Here is a 22,074-nt window from a genome sequence, read left to right on the forward strand (position 1 = left end):
CATTTTCAAAGGGTTTTATGGTTTAGCAAGAAATCGTCACATTTCGCGCTCAAATCCTTAATACTCGATGAAAATTCAAAAGGGATACATGGTCATGTTCTTAACATGATCAATTACTCATTTCTAATGTCAATTTCATGAGAAAAATTCATTTGGGACGAAAGCCCTAAATTTTCGAAATAAATGGGTGTGTAAACCTTAATTTTCACTCCAAAATCAAAGCTCAAATGCAAAATAAAGCAAGTACAAGACACATACCTCGATTAGTCATCGTTTATGGCAAGTTTTGATCAAGTTTTGACTAAATTTGGTTGGGATTTGGTTGAGTTTTGAAATAGTTTTGTGTTTTGAAATGAAAACAAAACACGGCTTAAGTCGGGTTTTTACCCAGACATGGGTGAGCTCGGGAGAAGACGCAGCACTTGCTGCGCCTCTTCCAAAGTTCGTAGCTTTTGCTGCGCCTTTTCCTCAGTGGGTTTCCTCAGAATTTTGATAAAGTTCGTTATAAGTTCGTTATTTGTGGGCCCGGGCTTCATGCGCCTCTTCCTCAACATATGGCTCCTTTTTGGGTGTTCTCTTCATCCGAATCGGCATTTTCTCTTCAGCAGACTGCAAACAACCACCACATTTTGGTTCCCCAGCAAGAATTCATGATCACTAAATACAGTTCATGGGCTTCTCCTCTTTATCGGAATTTCGCTTACGACGAGCCGAGCGGATTTTCTGCTCAGCGGTGCCAAGGGCACGCCGTTGTCGATCAAACACCTTTATTTTCCTTAGCGATGCCAAGGGTGCGTCGTTGTCAATCTATTATTTTCTCTTTAGGAGTAACAAGGGCGCGCCGTTGTCGACTCAACATATGATTCTTCTCCACGAAGTTTAAGATAAAATTCTCCGGAGAGCATGAGTACCTTCAAATCCTTCACCTAGGAGTGTCTCAGTTATGATTTCTTCTTATGGCTAGAGAGCTTCTTTACGTAGTTTAATTGAATTTAAATGACCCTCCCCGATAGTCGACAAACTCTAAAATGTTTCCGACGACAAGTCCTTCGTTCAGACCCCTTGAGCCGCCTCGCGTCGCCATAGTCGTCAGGTTGTAATCTTCGATTAACCTGATGGCTATACATTGACTTTTGCCTTGTCCAAGCCTCAGTCAAACTGGGGGCTCTGTAGATACCTCATTTCTACACTTCCCGCCAACCACCCAGTGATGATTGGGCCGCATGTTTGCTACGAGGAACGATTTATGACAGTCCCTAAGTCCATCGACAAGTGATAGCTCAAACACTCGAGTCAACCACTTGGTCGTCATCTACGTACCGATACGGTTGTTTTGACAGTAATTAGAGTTCATTTGGAGTTCGGGTAAAAAACAACTTCATTTTCTAAAAACCGTTTAAATGTCGAGTCGGAATATTCCGGAATGTTCTAGAATTCTCTAGATATTTATTCCTAATTAAAATATATGTTTTAAGTAAATATATTCCGTATATTGTGTTTTATGGAATAAGGAAGTGTAAATCTACCGAAATTCCATAATAAAACGCGGAAATCTTTCTTGCTGAGGAGGAAACCTCTGGGGAAATGACGCAGCAGGTGTTGCGCCTCTTCCAATGGTCGCAGTAGAGGTTGTGCCTCTTCTCCATCCTTCTTTTCACGTTTTCCAGAATATTTCCGTGATTTGTTTCCAAATCCGTGGCATTCCTAAACTCTTCTATATGTTTAATATAAATACAGGCCCCCGGCCTCCATATTTGGCACGCGAGTGTTCCGCCCCTTCTTTCTCTCTCTTTTCATTCTAGACTACGCTATTGCTTTCGACGCCTACGTACTTATCAATCGACCACGTAAGCTCAGATCATTCCGAGTCCCAATCACGTTGCATAGACCGACCAATTTCACCAACTCCACCTTTAATCAACCTAATCAATCTACTAAATCCTCTAATGAGGGCACTTTCCACGCATATTCGAGTCAAGCAATCACTAAAACAATAACTTTAGTCAATCTCGTTTCATCAAACATGTAAGTCTGAGGGTGTAAATCCCATTTTTTTTATTGTACCTTTTTATTTTGTATCAATTAATGTAGATCTATATCAAAACCACGTTCGAAAACCTATTTAAATTCCATCTTTTAACACCGTTTTTTACGAAACAGCAGAGATCAGATGTCGAGAAGAAACGCAGCAACAGCTGCGCCTCTTCCAGAGGCTGCTTGCTGCTCCTGCTCTTCATCTCGTTCCTCGACTTCCTGCAAGTTTCTCTTTTTTCTTATTTCTTTCGTTTTTCTTTGTTTCTTTGTTGTTCAGTATATAAATCGTGTTTTTAACAAATCCTTTTTATTACAATGTTTAATTCATCATTAATCCCGAGTAATCCAATACTTGCGAGTTTTCGCCGTTTTAATTCAAATCGACCTTCGACTTGTTCATATCGAGGTTCTGGAATCCTAACTTGATACATAAGTTTTCTTTCAAGTTTTGTTTGTCTAATTTCGTCTTAATTTAACCTCAAGTTTCTTCCTTTTGTATTTCCGACACGAGTTAATCATAATCATGTAAACCGCTGTAATTTCTCGTTTTTAATTCGTTTTATGACTTGCCCAGATAAATATAATCGGTTAAAACACTTCAATTCGAGTATAATATCGATAATTCCTCCTAAATCTACCAACAAACGATAACAGTGTTGCGGTTTTGACTTCACAGCCAGAACTCAGCTCTAGAACAGACGCATGAAGTGTTGCGCCTCTTCCAGAGGATGCAGCAGATGCAGCGCCTATTCTGGGTTGGTTTCTGTCCCTGAACTCTTTTTCGCCTTGATGTAGCTCCTAATTACGGTTTAAATCAACTATTATTCATATTATCACCTCTAATCTGACGTATTTTCATATTTTATTTTCCTTTTTATTTTCTTCTTTGAAATCCCATCTTTGAGCGTGCTTTTGGCGTAGATCAAATAAAGCTTGTAATTTTATTTATTATTATTATGTATGATTTAATTGCATGGCATTCACATGTATTGAATCTAACTTCCAACTTTGACCCAATTATTTGCTAAAACACGTGTTAACCGACATAGTCTAATTTCACATGCTAGGATTAATCTATGTTTGTTGTATTGCATGAATTACATCGACGACATATCAAATATGAACAATTTCCTTAATCATTAGTAGAGGCCGCAATCGAGGCGGGCGGGATTAGGTGCTCGAATTAAAGAACTTCCTAATACGTACCCTCACCCCCTTACTCCAGTTATCTCTGGACATCCGTGTCCATTGGCATCTTTGAGAGTCATTCAAGACATAGAATGCTAAGGGTAACGAGTTATTAGTGTTCAAGTCAATACTTTGTGTCTTGACATGACGCGAGTTATTCGAACGGTTTCCAATTTATCCACAATAAATTGGTTGCGACTCCACAAACGCAGGCTTATTCAACCTTTCACCGCTTTCAATGCCTCACCAATCGGTAACGGCCCATGACGTGCTTTGACAAATCAAGGTTCCATGGGAGAAGTGCTTCCACCTCGAAACCAAAGCGCGGGTGCGCGCGGCGCGGGTGGCCCATGTCCACAGATAATTAATAATAATGAGTTCATAATAATGGAATAATTATTTATGATAGGTGACGGAATTGTTGAAAGGCTTCATTTGGTTGGATTGCATTTACTGGAATATTGCTTATCATGTAGGAATTTCCTACTCAACTCGTATGATATTATTATGTGAACATATATTGAATTGTGATGGATGACGAGGTTAATGTTAATATTATGAAAGAGTATTGGAGACGGAGTATATGTGTATGCTAAGTTGTTGACGGAGCCGTATGACTGGATTGTTATTGTTCATTATTGTTGGTTATATATGGTGTGGTGCGATGGTTGTTCAGTTGAGCATAAAACGGATTGTGTTACTACCAGTTGTGGATAAAAAGTGATTGTTACTGCCAGTTGCACATAGCAAGTGATTGCTACTGCCAGATAGTTGTGCATAGTAAGTGATAACTACTCCCAGTTGTGCAGAGTACGGAGGGTACTACTGCCAGTTGAGCATGGTATGAGAGTACCACTACCAGTTGGGTTGAGCATAGCACGGTGTTAAGGGGGTTGTGCTACTGCCAGTGATGTAAGTGAGTTGTACGAATGAAGTGATGAGAACTTGAAGGATGTCTATTTTGGTTGGATTATTATTGTTGTTTAGTTTATTCCTACTCAACCTCGTGGTTGACAGTGTATACGTGAACATCTGTGATGAACCATAAATGGGGAGAAGATTCGCAGATGCTAAAGATTAGTTGACTTGGGAGCTTATGCAATGCATGAGGATTTGGCCAGTCTCCCTAGAAGTGTAGATCATATAGTTATTAATCACTTTATTTATTTCCGATGCGAGTTGTATTTAATTTTATATTAATTTTTAGTTTGGTTGAGTTGTAATAAACATGTAATCGCAAAATTTTATTTAAAGTACTTTGCTTTGTTGTACTTTGTTATTCACTACCTCGAGAAACCGAGATGGTAACGCTCTCACTTACTTGGGATGTTTAGCTAAAGGCTCTTGAATAAATGGAGGTGTTACACTTTCTGGCGAGTTAGACAATTAGCCACGAACTCGGCTACATCCCTCTTCATATTAGGCCATCAAAACATTTTCTTTATGTCCTTATAAAGCTTGTCACTCCCTGGGTAAACTGAATAAGGAGTGCAATCAGCCTCTGTCATGATCACCCTCCTCAAATCTGCATCATTAGGAACACACCATCTCCCATCAAAATGAACACTCCCATCAATGTGGATAGAAAACCTAGAAACCGTGCCACTCTCCACCCTTGAATTCCATTCTTGAATCTTTGGATCAAACTCTTATTTCCTCTTTATATCGTCATACAAGTCTGGCTCGATCGTCAAGTCCCCGGTGGTATCCCCTTTCCGAAACATATGAATCCCCATCTTGGACATCTCATCCCTCAGCTTCAGTAAAGACATAGCTGCACACAACGAATGAACACTCTTCCTACTCAAAGCATCTGCCACAACATTGGCCTTACCCTCGTGATAGATGATCTCCATGTCATAGTCCCCAATCAACTCCATCCATCGCCTCTGTCGCATGTTAAGCTCTTTCTGAGTGTAGATATACTTCAGACTCTTATGGTCTGAAAACACTTTGAAGGTTACCCCATAAATGTAGTGCCTGCAAATCTTAAGAGCAAAAACAACTGCACCCAGCTCCAAATCATAAGTAGGATAGTTCTCCTCATACGGCTTCAGCTGCCTCGATGCATAAGCTATAAGCTTCCCATTCTGCATCAAAACACAACCCAAACCATTCTTTGAAGCATTGGTGTATACTTCAAAGTTCTCACTTCCCTCTGGTAGAGATAAGATAGGAGTTGTGTTCAAACGCTCTTTTAAGGTTTGGAACGCCGTCTCACAACTCTCATCCTAACGAAATCTGGTCTCTTTTCTCATCAATGCTGTCATAGGCCTCGCGATCGTAGAAAAGTCTTTCACGAACCTTCTGTAGTAGCCAGCTAAACCCAAGAAACTCCGAATCTCAACAACATTATTTGGTGATTCCCACTTGGTCACTGTCTCAATCTTGCTAGGATCCACTAACACACCCTCTTTAGATATCACGTGACCCAGAAAAGCCACCTTCTCTAACAAAAACTCGCACTTAGATAACTTGGCATATAGCTGATTATCTCGCAAGGTCTGCAAAATTAACCTCAGATGCTCCTCATGCTCCTCCTTAGTCTTAGAGTAGATCAAGATATCATCAATGAAGACGACCACAAACCTATCTAAGAATGGGCTGAAAATCCGGTTCATAAGATCCATGAAATCTGCTGGTGCATTCGTCAACCCAAAAGGCATCACTACGTACTCATAGTGACCATAACGTGACCGAAAAGCTGTCTTAGGGATATCCTCATCTGCTATCCTCAACTGATAATAACCCGACCTTAAGTTGATCTTTGAAAACACTCGTGCACCACTCAGCTGGTCAAAAAGATCATCAATCCTTGGCAAAGGATACCTGTTCTTCACCGTGACATGATTTAGCTTCCTATAGTCGATGCATAGCCTCATGCTCCCATCTTTATTTTTCACAAACAACACTGGTGCTCCCCACGGTGACACATTAGGCCGGATATATCCTTTGTCTAACAGATCATTCAGCTGCTTCTTCAACTCTTCCAACTTTTTTGGTGCCATACGGTACGGTGCTTTAGATATAGGACCCGTCCCCGGTTTGAGTTCAACATTGAAGTCGATATCCCTCTTAGATGGTAACCCCGGTATCTCATCTGGAAAGACATCACTAAACTCCCTAACCACATGTATATCAGACGCCGTCAGGTTCTCCACACTTGTATCTCTCACTTGGCAAAGAATCAAGGGACACTTCTTCCTTAAACATGACTTTAAAGTCATCACGGCTATGAACTTACACTTTGGTCTCACAACAAACCCCTTATATGATACCCTGACACCCTTGGGACCCTTTAAGGACACTTTCTTTAGTCTGAAATCTATCTTAGCATCATACTTACCCAGCAAGTCCATCCCGACGATGACCTCAAACCCATTCATAGGAAACTCTAACAAGTTGACCGGTAAGTCTACCTCCCCTACCAACATGGACACATCTCTATACAACTTAGATCAAGACACCGACTCCCCAAAATCTATAAACACATTATCTTTTACAAGTAAACACTCCCCCAAACCCATAGCTAAGGCATGACCCCTACACACAAAAGAATGGGATGCTCCTAAGTCAAACAAAATGAAAGACGGTGTATTATGAACAAGAAATGTACCGGTAACTACATGAGCATCGTTCTCTACCTCCCGCTTGCCCATCATAAAGAGCTTCCCGCTGCTTTTCTGACCTCTACCCTGGACCGAGGTATTCGAAGTAGTCGGCTTAGCTGCCGAGTTCTGAGTCACACTGTTGTTCGGGCGCTGATAGGATCCTCCACTATTGTGGTTGAAACCGCCATTGTTGTTGTTCTGCCCTCCATGATTGCCCCATGACCCAGATGGCATGTTGCTAGCAAACCTCTGGCACGGAGCCTGAGAGAAGTTCCCCTGGTAAGCTCCCAAAAGCCTCCGTCAACTCTGGCACTGGTACAATCGTGCCTCTTGTGACCCACTCAGCCACATTTGAAGCAGGTAAGGTTAGAGTTGTCACTAGTACTCGGACCACCACCTCTTCCCCACGCTCTAGATCCTCCTGTATACCCAGACCCTCCAGAAAAAGCCCTGGACTGCCCATGATTGCTCTTCTTGTGGCCCGACTGGTTGCCACTCTCACTCTCTGCCTTACTCTTTTAAGTGTTTCTTTCCTTAGCCTCCTTGGCCAACTCCACCAACCTCTCATCATGCCCAGCTCGTGCATATACCTCCTTCAGATCGGTAAGTATTGGTAGTCTATCCATGATCTTAGGTGTCAACCCCTTTTCGAAACGAAGAGCCAAACCTCGTTGACCCAGCTGCATATCCTCTGCGTAACGTGACAACTCTAGGAATTGGTGATAGTACTCTATGACAGTTATATCATCAGCCTTGGTGAAACAATCAAACTCAACCCTTAGCTTGTGGCAGATATGCTCCAGCATAAAATGCTCTCTCATAGCGCTCTTTAGACCTGACCACGGTATAGTATCGTATCCCTCGTCCTTTTAGTATGCTCTGGCATCCTCTTTCATGTTCTGCCACCAAACCCCAGCCTCACCTCTTAGGTAGTACGCCACATGTTCGACCGCCAACTCCGCCGGACACTTCAGAACCTCAAGAAGACTCTCCATCTCATGGTGCCAGTTATCGAGCAGCTTAGGCTCTCCAATGCCCTCATAAGTCGAAGGGTTGAAGTGAGCAATGATGGTGCTTAGATGGGTTACATCCACCAGTTTCTCACCTCCCTTTCTCACATTCTTAAGAGCCTCCATGAGTGCATCCTGCTACTCAATCATACGGGCGACCTCATCCACAGTCATCTCAGTGGCTTGGATGTATGCTGTTGACTTCTTTGGCGGCATTTTAAGCTGATAAAAGCAAGGAAACGTAAGCACATAGCCTACGGCTCAAAATAAACAAGACCCTCCGTTAATGAAGCACTCGGCCGAGTATGGTGAGATACTCGGTCGAGTATAGACTACTCGGTCGAGTAATACTACTACTCGACAGAGTGTTCCACTCTAGAAGCCAACGTCAAAAACACAGAGAACATACTCGATCGAGTATGGGTGATACTCGGTCGAGTATGCCTCACTCGGTCGAGTATGCCTACTACTCGGCCGAGTGATCACAACCAGTAGCTATTGCTACGTACACACCAACCAACACTCGGTCGAGTGCTTGGTTACTCGGTCAAGTATCCCCTGCTCGGTCGAGTACTCGCCCTGCTCGGCCGAGTCATGCCAAAACGAGCTATAAACTTACGTTAACATACTTAAACATACATTTCTATATACACGATACTTCACTACCCTTTCAAAATCTAAGTAATAACCACATATCATGCTCAAAGTCTATCATGTTCAACTACGCAATTCACTTTTCATTTCATCCAACAACTTCACAAGATTCACAACTGCAAGTACAACACACATAGCTTTAAATACACAACGGTTCCCAAGACTCCCCCATGTGACCGGCTCGAGATCCTAAGGGCCTCAATGCGACTTCGGGACGTCTTCCAAGTCTTTGCGGTAGCTCCAAACAACTCTCCCCGGGTGCATTTTATTTAGACTCCCTATGTTCATTAGGTTCATTGGTTTAGGTTCCAGAATCATCGCTATGATACCACTTTGTAACACCCTCAAATACCAAGGTGCCTTACCAAGGACCACCCTAGCATGAGAGACTGTTACATCTCGGTTGCCCGAGGTTAGTATATCAAAAGAAACCATTCCACAACATTTATTAAAGCAAATAAGTTAAAGTTTACAAGTTCCAAAACCAAATCCAAAACAAATGTTCACTAGTACTCAAAGAACTGAATCTAAGACAACTAGTCTCGTGACATCAGAAGCTAGACTCGAATGATGACTCCCCATCTCGTCCCCATAGCTAAAGACCATCATCACCTGTCACAATCTGCTCACCATCTCCGAATGGATCACCACAGATTATACAAAACAACAACGAGGTCAGTACACTGCATAATCAAAATAACACAAGGTACGATAAAGATAAACAATTGTTTCACAATCCACCTTCAACGCCCAATCACATCTCATAACTGACTACACACCAAATTGTGTAGCCCAGCCAATGGGGGACCACAGCCTTGCCCACCTAAGCCCCGCTCATCAACGAGCGGTAACCCTGATCATTAATGTGCACATCGCCTCCTGTGGCGGGTTCCACAGAGGGCGAATCAAGGGCGTGAAGCCACTCCCGCAAGTGACTTCACTCAGCCGAGGATGCACCTCGCAACATCAACAACCATCTCAACTCCAACACCCATACTCCAATCTACCAACAACAATCAATCAACAGCATGAATCAAATTAATCAATCACAACAATGCATTAAATCGATTATACAGTAAACTGAGTAGGGAAATCCTACCTTAGCACAATCTGAACGATACAATCACGTAAGCTAAAACGGCTCCTCTATGAAATCTCCACCTACCAATATCCATACACTTCTAATTACGATCATAACAAAATCCCATTTCCCCAAAATTACAAAACTAAAGCAAACCCTAAAAGACAAAATGACAAAACTCATAGAACTAGAGGCTTACCGACACAATCGACGCAAAAGAAGGATGAACAAGACTCGCGAGAAATCTACGAACTTGAGAGAGATTTGAGATGATTTTAGTTACGTTGTACGTTTAGGTTTTTGGTAAAACTGATTAAGAAACTGTAAATCTCGTTTATATAACTCTAATCCTCTCTAAATCAAACGGCGGAAATAATCACCGTCAGACCGGATACTCGGTCGAGTATAGAGTATACTCGTCCGAGTATCCCCTACACGATCGAGTATTCCCATACTCGGCCGAGTATTCCCATACTCGGCCGAGTATTCCTGGACTGTAACCTGACCAGAAATACAAGACGCATTACTCGGCCGAGTAATCCATATTCGGCCGAGTAACAGACTTAGAAACCCGTAGTGTTACAGTGGCTTTTCCTAGGACACAAAGAGGGAAAGATTCAATCATGGTGGTTGTGGATAGGTTCAGTAAAATGCCTCACTTTGTAGCCTGCAATAAGACTAAGGATGCTGCCAGTGTTACTGAGCTATATCTCAAGGAAGTTGTGAGACTCCATGGGGTACCTAAGACAATTGTCTTAGACAGGGATACCAAGTTCATGAGTTACTTCTGGAAGACCCTATGGAAGCTTCTGAAGACAAAGCTTTTGTTCAATACCACCCACCACCCTCAAAAAGATGGCCAAACTGAGGTCACTAACAAAACTTTGAGAAGGATACTAAGGTGTCTAGTCAGCAAGACCTTAAAGGATTGGGATCTGAAGCTAGCTGCAGCTGAATTTACATTAAACAGAGCACCCTCTATTGCTACTGGTCACAGTCCCTTTGAGGTAGTCTATGGGGTCAATGACATTTCTGGACTGAGCTTAGACCAGCCTAGACTTGATCAGAACTCAATAAATCACAAGCAGACCACAGTCCTAATCACTCCAACTTTACCAAGCAATAGGTACCAATTCTAGCCCAGCCATATCTTGTGCTTATTCTTATTCGGTCCAATAAATCATGGCTTATCTTTTTGGACAAAATAATTTCAAGATAAAATATTTTTTCTAAATAATTGTTTTGAAAAAATTCAATCCGTTGGAATTTCCTCAATTTGCTGTAAATAATATCTTAACTTTTTTGAGGAGTTCGTGTCTTTGAAGGCAACTAAAATATCATAGTCAAAGATTCTGTGTAAAGTTGGTTGCTTGATTAAAAAGATTTGATTTGGTCAATATCTGAAAATATATAAGATGGACAAATCTTGGTTGCAAGAGTGCGCAGCATATACGGAGAGTTAAAAAAATCCAAAAGGTTTTAACGCAAAGTCAACTTTGTCGAACTGGTTTTTAAATCGTCTTTTGGAAATTTGGTGAAAACATTCCTTTCTATTTTTATTTGCAAAGTTTATTTCAAAAGCCGTGAGTTTTGGATTGTTCTTGAATACACAAGTTCTTATATTCATAAGGATTTTTTTGTTCTCCATTGTTCCAATTGTTGAACCATATAAGGAGACAATTTGTGTTGTAATTTTCTCTTTTTATGAGAGAGCGTTTATTGTGGTACGGGGTTGTACTCGAGTCGCACGATCGGGGTTGATCGTGGGGGTTTTCTTTGTAATCGAGTTTGGTTATAAAGGAAATATTAATAAGAGAGAGGGTGGACGTAGACCTTTAGAGAGTAGGTCGAACCACGTTAAAAATCGTGTGTCTCTTGCTTTCTTTTATTTCGTTTGCTCTTGTTTTTAGTTGTTTTCCTTTTTGGGTTCACGTATTTACTAAAACGAACAATACAGCACAACTATGATTGTTTGAACAGTCACCGAGACTGTTCAATTGGCCTGTGTATTGTTTCAGAAGGACATTCGTGAACGACCTAGTGCTTTAATTTCGCTTTAATTTTAAAAAGGGTACTTAATTCACCCCCTCTCCCTCTTAAGTACCGGATCGATAAACTCAACAATTGGTATCAGAGCCTCGTGCTCTTGATTGCCTTATCGCAAAGAGTTTGATCCTTTTGAGGTTATCAGTTTTTCTTTTCTTTTTCTCAATGAATTCCAAATCTGTCAAATGTCCTGTCTTCGATGGCACGGACTATGGCTGGTGGAAAAATCGTATGATGCATTTCATACAAGGAACATATTATGAATGTTAGGTAATCATCGAAAATGGTCCCCTGGCTATCACTACCACCGATGCCAATGGTGCGTCTAGTGTAAAAGAGCCCAAGGACTACACATCCGATGATTACAAAAAGGCGGAGAAGAATGCTAGGGCTATATCACTCCCCGCAATCCGGAATTGGTGAATCGAAACCCGGTCGGTGCGGGATGTAAAATCGCTAAACAAATTTGGGACAGTTTATCACTAGCCTATGAGGGGACCGTGCAAGTAAAGAAACAACGTATTGATCTCTTAATGCAACAATATGAAAACTTTAAAATGCACGAGGATGAACCTATAAAAAGCATGTCTTCACGTTTTTCAAGTATAACTAACGAACTTTCAAATCTTGGTAGACAATTTGAAACTGAGGACATTATCTGTAAAATTTTAAGAAGTCTTACCAAGAAATGGCGACAAAAAGTCACGGCCATTGAAGAGTGTAGAGATTTAGCCACTCTTACCTATGAAGCTTTAATGGGATCTCTTATGGCACACGAAATAACACTTGAAAATGATGTCGAAGAGAAACCCAAAGCTAAGGGTATGGCCTTGAATGCCATCTCAAGTGATAATGAAAGTGATCTTGAGGAGGAAGTTGCCTTGCTGTCTAAAAGAATTGCCAAAATAATTAGAAAGCAAAATCAAGGAAAGTTCGAAAGTTATAAACCAAAGAAATCTGTTTCTTCGTCTTCCTCATCTCGTTCTATATCTAGAATGGGATGTTTCAAATGCGGTGAACGGGATCATCAGATCCGAAATTGCCCTAAATGGGAAGAAGAAAAAGCTAAGGATAAACGTGAAAAGTCTAAGCAGGAGTACAAACGTGCAATGATAGCTGTTGTATGGAGTGAGTCCGATTCAGAGGACGAGGAACCTTCTGAAAATGAGAAAGATGAGAAATTCTGCCTACGGTCTACCTACAAGCCTAGATCTCAACGAAAAAGGGATGACGACTCTCTAAGGTGTCTCATGGCTCACTATGATGCATCGGATAGCGAATTCGAAGATGAGGTAAATCTCTCAAATCTCAAAATTAAGATTAGATCTTTGTCTAAATAAAAAATTGTAAGATTGCTTGATGAGACTTTGGATACTAGTTATGAACAAAACAAGCGTCTTGAGGCTATGCAATCTGAAATTGAAAGTATTGCGGAGGAGAATATAGAGTTAAGACTGTTCAATCTGAACTCACTGCTGAAAACGAGTGTCTTATTAATAAAATCCACGTCTTAACAAATGAACTAGATGAGATTAAAAAATTGCATGTTACTAGTTCAACTTCTTATTCTGAAGTTTGTTCTAAGTTTGATAGACTTAATAAGCTCTCCTTGCTAAGAATAAAAAGTTGCTCGTAGTAGTCAACAATCTTGAAACTGATTTAAGTAATGCGAGAAATGTAGTTGCTAAATGGGAAGGTAGTACTACAGTCCTTGATTTTCTAGTTAATCAATCTAAGAACAACAATAAACTTGGATTAGGCTATGACTCACGTTCTGATTTCAGGCAGAACGGTTCTCAGTATCGTACTGTCTGGATCCCTGAACAGAAAGTAAACACTCCTACCGACTGTTCAATTCAGACTAACGCCAGTACTGTTGAGATTAAAATACCTAAACCCATTGAGAGAGATTTTCGCAAGCATAAGTATGTGGGTCTACCTGAATACATTCTTTGCAAATTTTGTGGACACACCGGCCACGTATTTAATGCTTGTAAAAAACGCTTAGGTCATTTGGATCGAAACATAAGAGTTGTTAAGAAAATGTCGATTAGAAAAGATGTTTTAGATACCGTTCGTCATAAGAAGGGACCCAAACTTGTTTGGGTTCCTAAATCATCTAACTAATTCTCTTTTGCAGGGCCACATGAGAGGAGGCAGCCATTGGTATCTTGATAGCGGATGTTCACGACACATGACAAGTAATAGAAACCAATTCCTCTCATTATCGGCCTACGATGGTGGAAATGTGACATTTGGAGACAACAAAAAAGGTGAAGTAATTGGTATTGGCAAAGTCGGTAAGTCTCTTTCACATTCCATTGATGATGTGCTGCTTGTAAAGGGTCTCAAACACAACTTGATTAGTATTTCTCTATTATGTGACAAAGGAAATAAAGTCGAGTTTCATGCAAACCTTTGTTATGTAATAAAAGAAAGTACTAATAAAATTGTTCTTCAAGGTAAGATAGTTAATAACATCTATGTGGCTGACTTAGGAAGCATTCCTAGGGAAACCATTAAATGTTTATTCGTAAGGCAAAACGATCCGAATCTATGGCATAAGAGGTTTGGACATGTTGGCTTTTCATCTCTAAACAAACTTTACAAACTCGATTTAGTGGAAGCCCTACCTCCTATGAAGTTTGAAATTGACGGAGTTTGTGATGTTTGTGCTCGATGCAAACATGTCTGAAGTTCTTTTAAATCTAAAAGGTTCGTTAGCACCACCAAGCCTCTAGAACTCATTCACATGGATTTGTGTGGTCCGATGAGGATTAGAAGCCGAGGTGGAAGTCTTTATGTATGTGTTCTAGTGGACGATTATTCACGGTTTGTTTGGACTTTATTTTTACATGCTAAAAGTGAAACCTTTGAAGAATTCCATGTTTTGATTAAGAAACTCCAAAACAAACTTGGTCACAAATTGATCTCCATTAGAACCGACCATGGAAGAGAATTTGAGAATGATTCGTTTATATCTTTTTGCAGGGAACATGGTATTGATCATAACTTTTCTGCTCCTAGGACACCGCAACAAAATGGTATAGTGGAAAGAATGAATAGAACTTTGGAAGACATGACCAGATCCATGTTACTTTGTAGCGAGTTACCTAGAAACTGTAACATCCCCATACTCCAAGTGCCTTACCAGGACCACTCAGGTATGAAGACATTACCATCTCGGTTACCCGAGGCAATGATAATCAAACAACAATGAAGAAACAACGTTTAATATAAATAGTTTAGCGAATAGTTACAATCCTCAAAACCAAACCAAAAGTACGATACATTATTTCAAAATGACTGTTCTAACTGAAATGTAATTAAACTAAAGGCTACAGCGGAAGACTCCTATCATCATGTCGTGGCATCCCAGCTATCCCAGTACTCATCTCATTACCTGCTCAATATCTGCTCACCATCCCCGAATGGATCACCGCAGGTTTACAAAACAACACCGGGGTCAGTACTAATCACACAATCAATAGGTATAACAACAATAAGATACACGAGGCAACCTTTAATCGTCACACACACACACAACCAACCAATTCCCATCATCTCAATACGATCCCACTTTGGACCACCACCGCGATGGGGGACCGCAGCCGTACCCACCAAATCCCCGCTCCACATAGTGAGCGATAACCCTGTCCATTAATGTGCACATCCCCTTCCGTGGCGGGTTCCACGAAGGGCGAAACTAGGGCGTGAAGTCACTCCCGCAAGTGACCTCACTCAGCCGAGGCCACGCCTCGCGAACCATCAACAGCAATCACAACCACAAACACAGTACAATTATTATATCAAACAACCAAATACAACACATCAACCAATATCCCATTATGGGACTAATACTGAGTAGGAAATCCTACCTGGAACAGCAACACAATCAGACGGTCTCAACAGCTGTATCACAAATCCTTTTCTACGAATCCTCCTCCTAACATATAATCACATAATTACTAACAATCACAAAACTAACACAAAACCCCCAATCCCAAAATTAGGGTTTAACGAAACTTGACGAAATACTATAAAATTGGTATGTAGATCTTACCCTCGACGCAAGGATCACAAAGGTATAAAGAACGATGGAATCCGACCTCTCAAGCTCCGGGATTTGTCAACAACACGGATGAATGCGAAGAACGTAACTTGAATCTCCCTTTTAATGTTATTAGGTTTGTAAAAGTGTATTATGAAAGTGACGGAAAGATTTATATATTAATCCGTGTTATTAACAAAACCCGTCGAATTATCACCCGCAAACCGAGCTACTCGATCGAGTAGCTAAGGTACTCGATCGAGTGCCCCCTTACTCGATCGAGTATCCTAGTTACTCGATCGAGTACCCAACAGTCGAAAACTATTTTAAAACGCAACTCACCCTTACTCGACAGAGTAAGGCCTACTCGATAGAGTACCCAAAGACTCATAAATACGGAGTATTACAGTCTTCCCTCCTTAAAAAGAACTTCGTCCCCGAAGTTCAACCCATACATAAAAACAAACATACTAACTCGGTCAAGACGCAACAAAGCTACTAAGAACTCAAAACAAAACCCCAACTTACAGAACATGAAACCATGAACTCTTAACACCAACTCTACCAACTATTCCTACCTCCACACCTCGCTCACGATGTCGTATCAACTACATCATAAACTCTCCCGACACTAACTCCATACATAACCAACTACATAAACATCAAACGGAATGTTACATTCTACCACCCTTAAAAGGAACTTCGTCCTCGAAGTTTACTCACACTCATAACCTCATCATCCAACTATCAACACTATCGAAGTATTCTCGCATTCCTAACATTGAACTACTACAAGCACGTCCATGACCTTTTAACACTATCAACCACAACAAATACAAATCCATACCTTATGCTACACCAACACTCTACTTCCAAATATACTACCATATGTACAACCATCAAAATCTCTTTTATCGCATCCTACTCCTCTTAAGATAAATGTTACGTCCTCGTAACTCACTAATACTAAATCCTAGATATATCTTTTCATTATCCTCATCACCACCGTATGTCAAAGATAACCACCTAGAACCTAAACACTCGCCATGCACATATCCAAGGCTCTCTTACTTAAACAACTCTCATACTTCACTTCACTCGTCACACCACCTAACCTATACCACAAAATCCTTAAATTAATCCAAAACTTCACTTGTTCCCTATTACCGCAACATGACACACCTCTCTATATAAACTACATAAAACTCTTATCGTCAAAAGCATAACTCACGATCCACACTTGTTACGTACACTCACACTAGATCCTCAAGTTCCTTTATTTCATTACCGCAAGACTCGTACATAACTTAACACGACACTAATTACTCAACACCCTACACTCACTGTCTCAACAAAGGATTATGAACCACCTGCATATATCAGATCATTACCACACATGTTCTACGAATCACTTGTCATGACTATGACTACCGATGCCTCATCATAAAACAAGATCAAAATTACTGTAACAACTTCTCACAACTGTGTCCCATCAATAGAATGTCACTATACCATGACAACAACGAAAACATGTACAACTCTCTTTCATATCATACTCTACCCTCATTCCAAAACTTAACTGGTAAGAAACATCGATAACAAAACAACTGTCTATCTGTACAAACTGAAACTCACAGGAAGCAACATCAAACAAAACAACAATCTATGTATGACTGGTATTTACTTTCGAAACTCGAATCATAATCATCTCGCCTACTCCACCACAACCGGTGACGACATCACAACACCGCCACCAACAGCCACACCGCAGTGCGAAAATACCCGTATTACAACACTCAATACCGTGCCCGGATCACTACCCGAGGCACCACAACCACATCAATAGTCATCACAACTTACACAGTCCCATAAACACTGACTCAACATAACTTCTCGGACAAGAAAAACTTACTCAAATCCACTTTACTAAATCACAATGCAACATGTTATATGAATTAAACAGATAATAATCTCATGAACATCATCCTTACCATTTCACGGAATAAACAAGTATCATCCATACACATACAATTTTAACTATCCATGCCAGATCAATCACATTATTACCTTTTGAACCTCATTCCATTAATATACCGTACCCAACATAAATTACAAAACAATCATATAACAACTTTATAATTATCACACCATACCACTTCTTGTGAGGTCAGAACCTCACACAAACATTTACACGTATCATAGACCCGTAATCACATCCACCTAGTCAATCCTGATCACGTAAGTTACCACTCAACAAAGGTTACCTGTCGCCCGAGCTTAACTCATATGCCCCTCATAACATATTCTCCCATTCGCATATCCATCACCCCCTGCCAAATTTAACCATACTATTCAGACTCAACTACTAACAACCCCCTCATATAACCACATCTTACACTCTCTCACAGCCTTACATATCATATCAACCTGGTCTCTGCAAAATTAACCGCTTCATAATTGTTACCTTTCTAATATACCATCACCCTTAACCACTAGTCACGAACCATAACACTACCACTGTCTGGACATCAAACCTCTTACACTCATCTCTAAACATCACGATTTCTTTCCTATCGGTGGTTAACATCCCAAATAACGAACATCAAATCCATCAACAACACTACCTCAACATTCTTCCCAATACTATCCTTAATTGTGTCATCATCTTAACTCTCTACTCAAATCTCATATCATGCAGATATTCTACCAACTTCTTACTCCCTTAATTCCTCGAAACTCATGATTAATCATGTTGTCCTGAAAGTTCTGTATAATCATTAACTTACTTACTCTTGATAGTATCATTCATCTCGACGATTCCTTACTTTTATGTCACATAACTCCGGTCAACATTTTCCTAGTTTTTACTCCCCTTATTCTTTTCTTTTACACTCGACAAATCAATTAACCATTCAACTCTTATCCCTTCTACCTAACTCTTCAGTGTTCTGGTTACTTTCTCATTGCTCCAACACTCACATCTCATTATTTCATATCGATATCATCTCACTCTTTTTCTTACCATAAATATTCTCTTATTATGCCATTAATCACCCTTGCCACTAATCCACCCATAGAATCAACGTTTACTGTTTGACAATTGCATCTCCCTTGTACATTTCTAGAAATCAAAATTCCTTTCATACCGTTAATTGCCCAAGGAAATCCCACAGTGGTTTCACCTCTTAAAAAACCAAATCTCTCCAAACTCACTCACCGTCTACAAATCCACTTCGCGACATGTCTCCACAAAGTTTACTATATACCACTCTTCTCAACCCCTTTAAAACGGACTTTCACTATGTATATTCTTAACCCACACGACTCCTAACCATTCCCCCTCCATGATTCTTTACACATCTCAAGCTGCCACCATTTGCGTCCCTCATTTCAATCTTTTCATTCTCACATTCCATAAACTTACATCACCCCTTGCTCACATTCATTTACTTTTACATTACTCAACATACAAACATATCGCTCATCTTATCTCACAAAACATGCTCTATGTCTCAATAAACCATACCAATCTTCCTTTTCTTTTTCCACTATCTATCACAACACGTATAACTCATATCCTCCCACCGAACTTCTACTCACCACAGGTGCCACTCACTTCACCACAAGATTGGGTAACTTACGTATCAAGACCAACATACATGTAAAACAATGCATAAAGAAGTAAAATAACATCTTTGAATTAAACATAATATGCAACGAAGTCAAAAGATAAACATATGACCCAAAACAGGGGTCACTAGATCGAGTACAGGCCACTTGATCGAGTAAGTGACTTACTCGATCGAGTAGGTGAAGATCAGAAGCACGTAAAACAAATCACCAGGGCTACTCGATCGAGTAACTAACGTACTCGATCGAGTACCCCCTTACTCGATCGAGTACCAAGGATACTCGATCGAGTACCCCAATTCTCAAAGACTTTGTCCGTTTTTCGTAAAACAGGCATAACTCACTCATTTCTTGGTCGTTTTGGGCGTGTGACCTATCGTTAGAATCGTAAAAGAACAAGCTATCACCTCCAATTAGAATCACATCAAAATTATTTATGCATCTCAAGTTATAACAGTTTAAAGACGACCTCTTTATAATCCACAACTACTTGATTTTACTTCCAAACAACTTAAACAACAACCAAGCAAACAAAACCAGTCCAAAACTCATAAAACCAGTATTCATAATCATATATTACTATTTTCAAAAGCCAAGCAACAACATTCATCATGCACATAGGTTATTTAACTTGTCAATCACGATTTACCCACATGCTTTTATTTTATAACTTTACGTACACAATAATATAATATACGACATAAAATCCCCTATTCACATGTTACTAACATCGCAATATTATACAATCCATTACCCACATAAATATGCTCCACGCATGAATTTCATATTCTTATGCAATTACTTACTTAATCTCTTCCAACTAATTCATCCATTACAGCTACACACTTCTTACAACATATACCCATGAACAATCGTGGACAAGTACATAAACTTATCATACAACTCTATGCAAACAAAATATACGTATACAACACAACATTTCTATTCACATGTTATTATTATGTCACATTATGAATCATCCATCATGTTTCTCATTCCAACCACAGTTCTATATATCTCATCAATCTTTCTTTCACATTCTCAACTTTCTACTCCAAACATCCAACAATTACACATACTTCATCACATTCTTACACAAGTTAACCAAACACACATACGACTCGACAAACACTCCCCCCATGTGACCGGTTCAAAGTTGTAGGGCGACCTCGCGACTTTAGGACGTCTCCCAAGCCTTTGCATTAGCTCCTACAACTTTTACCCCGGGTTCATTTTATTTGACTCCCTATGTTCATTAGGTTCATTGGTTACAGGTTTCAGGATCGTCGCTCTGATACCATTTGTAACACCCCCATACTCCAAGTGCCTTACCAGGACCACTCAGGTATGAAGACATTACCATCTCGGTTACCCGAGGCAATGATAATCAAACAACAATGAAGAAACAACGTTTAATATAAATAGTTTAGCGAATAGTTACAATCCTCAAAACCAAACCAAAAGTACGATACATTATTTCAAAATGACTGTTCTAACTGAAATGTAATTAAACTAAAGGCTACAGCGGAAGACTCCTATCATCATGTCGTGGCATCCCAGCTATCCCAGTACTCATCTCATTACCTGCTCAATATCTGCTCACCATCCCCGAATGGATCACCGCAGGTTTACAAAACAACACCGGGGTCAGTACTAATCACACAATCAATAGGTATAACAACAATAAGATACACAGACAGCTTTAACTGTCACACACACACACACACAACCAACCAATTCCCATCATCTCAATCTTGATCACGTCCACTTTGGACCAACCACCCCGATGGGGGACCGCAGCCGTACCCACCAAATCCCCGCTCCACATAGTGAGCGATAACCCTGTCCATTAATGTGCACATCCCCTTCCGTGGCGGGTTCCACGAAGGGCGAAACTAGGGCGTGAAGTCACTCCCGCAAGTGACCTCACTCGCCGAGGCCACGCCTCGCGAACCATCAACAAAGAATCACAACCACAAACACGGTACAATTATTATATCAAACAACCAAATACAACACATCAACCAATATCCCATTATGGGACTAATGCGAGTAGGAAATCCTACACGGAACAAAGAACACAATCGACGGTCTCAACAAATTTGTATCACAAATCATTTTCTACGAATCCTCCTCCTAACATATAATCACATAATTACTAACAATCACAAAACTAACACAAAACCCCAATCCCAAAATTAGGGTTTAACGAAACTTGACGAAATACTATAAAATTGGTATGTAGATCTTACCCTCGACGCAAGGATCACAAAGGTATAAAGAACGATGGAATCCGACCTCTCAAGCTCCGGGATTTGTCAACAACACGGATGAATGCGAAGAACGTAACTTGAATCTCCCTTTTAATGTTATTAGGTTTGTAAAAGTGTATTATGAAAGTGACGGAAAGATTTATATATTAATCCGTGTTATTAACAAAACCCGTCGAATTATCACCCGCTAACCGAGCTACTCGATCGAGTAGCTAAGGTACTCGATCGAGTGCCCCCTTACTCGATCGAGTATCCTAGTTACTCGATCGAGTACCCAACAGGTCAGAAACTATTTTAAAACGCAACTCACCCTTACTCGACAGAGTAAGGCCTACTCGATAGAGTACCCAAAGACTCATAAATACGGAGTATTACAGAAACTTTTGAGCCGAAGCTGTGAACACAGCTTGTTATATTCGTAACCGTGTGGCTATTAGATCTATGCATAAGAAAACGCCTTATGAGCTTCTATATGGGCGAAAGCCAAACATTTCAC

The sequence above is a fragment of the Silene latifolia genome, chromosome Y (genome assembly GCF_048544455.1).
Source record: "Silene latifolia isolate original U9 population chromosome Y, ASM4854445v1, whole genome shotgun sequence".
In the NCBI taxonomy this organism is placed as follows: Eukaryota; Viridiplantae; Streptophyta; class Magnoliopsida; order Caryophyllales; family Caryophyllaceae; genus Silene; species Silene latifolia.